The following is a 1,619-nucleotide window of genomic DNA, read 5'->3' on the forward strand; positions in this document are numbered from 1 at the left end:
GTATGCTTGAATGCCATCTATCCTTATCTAGGTCTTAGGGGAAAACATATAATATATATATATATTATATATATATATATATATATATTATCATAATAATATTGTTTGTGTGTGTGTGTGTGTGTGTGTGTGTGTGTGTGTGTGTGTGTGTGTGTGAGGAGCCACTGTCTCCTAGCCCAGACCATGTTGTTGCATGCCTGATGCCACCTGATACACTTGTGTTCCCTTTTGGTTCCACATCCAAGATGGCAACCTTCAAGGACCAGCTGAATTTGAGTCTTCTTAAAGTAAAAACACCACCCCAGAACAAGATTACCATTGTTGGTATTGGTGTTGTATAACTGTCTTGTTCCATCAGTATCTTAAAGAAGAACTGGCCAATGAGGAGAGACATTATGAATGTGCAGCAGCATGACATCTTTTTCCTTAGAAAACAACAACAGCAAACAAAACTTCTGGCAAAGACTGAAAGCTCTCTGGCGTGACTGCAAACTCCTAGCTGGTCATTATCACAGCACCGACCTGTCTTCCAGAAAAAGAGAGTCAGTTCAGTTTGGTAAGTAAAACATGAACATCTTCAAGTTCATCACTCACAATGCTGGGAATTACAGTCCAAACTACAAGTGACTTACTGTTTTTAAACCTGTAGATATTTTGTCCTTTATGGCTTGGAAGATAAGTAGCTTTCCTAAACCCTGACTTCTCACAAGTGGTTGTAATTTGCATTCGTCTTGGTTCCATTACCTGATGGGAGAAAGACAGGGAGTTCTCCTGCTAAGTTGTCATGGATGGGTCTTTGAGAGCATGGAGACTTCAGTGTGCCCCACGAAACACACCATAAATGTTGCCGGAGCCTCTCTGAAGAATCTGAACCCAAAACTGGGCAGTGAAGCAGAGGAGCAGTGGAAAGATGTTCCCAAGCAAGTGATTGACAGCACCTATGAGTAGAACATGAAATTTTTTATGTCCTAGTCCATTGGACTCTCTGTGAAAGACATGGCCAAGAGAATAAAGAAATATCTTAGGTGGGTGTACCCATTTCCATCATGATAAAGAATCTCTATGGAGTAAAGGATAAAGTCTTTCTCTGTGTCCCCTGTTCAGGGACCAAATGGGATCTCAATTGTAGTGAAAGTGAATCTGACTCTTGAGGAGGAGGCTTTTTTGAAGAAGACTGTAAATACATTCTGGGGGTCCAGCAAGAGCTGCAGTGTAAAGACCTCAAATGTCTTAGCACTTCACTGTCCAGGGTGAAGCAGGGTTTCTATGGAGACCACACACTGTCTCTTCATCTGATGTGTATTCTTTGCAGTTGTGTGGAGGTTGCCTCAGGAAAACCTCAATTTTCCACAGTTCTACCCTGATGTTAAGTTGTACTTGTGTCGTGGCAACCTGGTTAATGTGATAACCCCATTGTCTCTGAGACTCGCTGCCATTTGTGAGAAGGCTTCAATTACCCTGTGAGTCTCATGGTGTCCTTGTACTGTGCACGAACATCAAATATTGTTAGGACAGAGTTCCCAATTAGTCACACCTGGATTCAGTGTGTAAATCCAGGTGCATATCTTATGCATAACTGTTGCAAATGATTTTGTTTTATGTATATGTGTGTCTGTAGT

At 41.4% G+C, this 1,619-nt stretch overlaps 1 pseudogene; it reads left to right on the forward strand.

The window, feature by feature from the left end:
- The first annotated feature begins 245 nt into the window (after window positions 1-245).
- On the forward strand, window positions 246-1,254 carry LOC100753485 (annotated as a pseudogene).
- The last annotated feature ends 365 nt before the right edge of the window (window positions 1,255-1,619 follow it).

This window comes from Cricetulus griseus (assembly GCF_003668045.3).
Source record: "Cricetulus griseus strain 17A/GY chromosome 1 unlocalized genomic scaffold, alternate assembly CriGri-PICRH-1.0 chr1_1, whole genome shotgun sequence".
In the NCBI taxonomy this organism is placed as follows: Eukaryota; Metazoa; Chordata; class Mammalia; order Rodentia; family Cricetidae; genus Cricetulus; species Cricetulus griseus.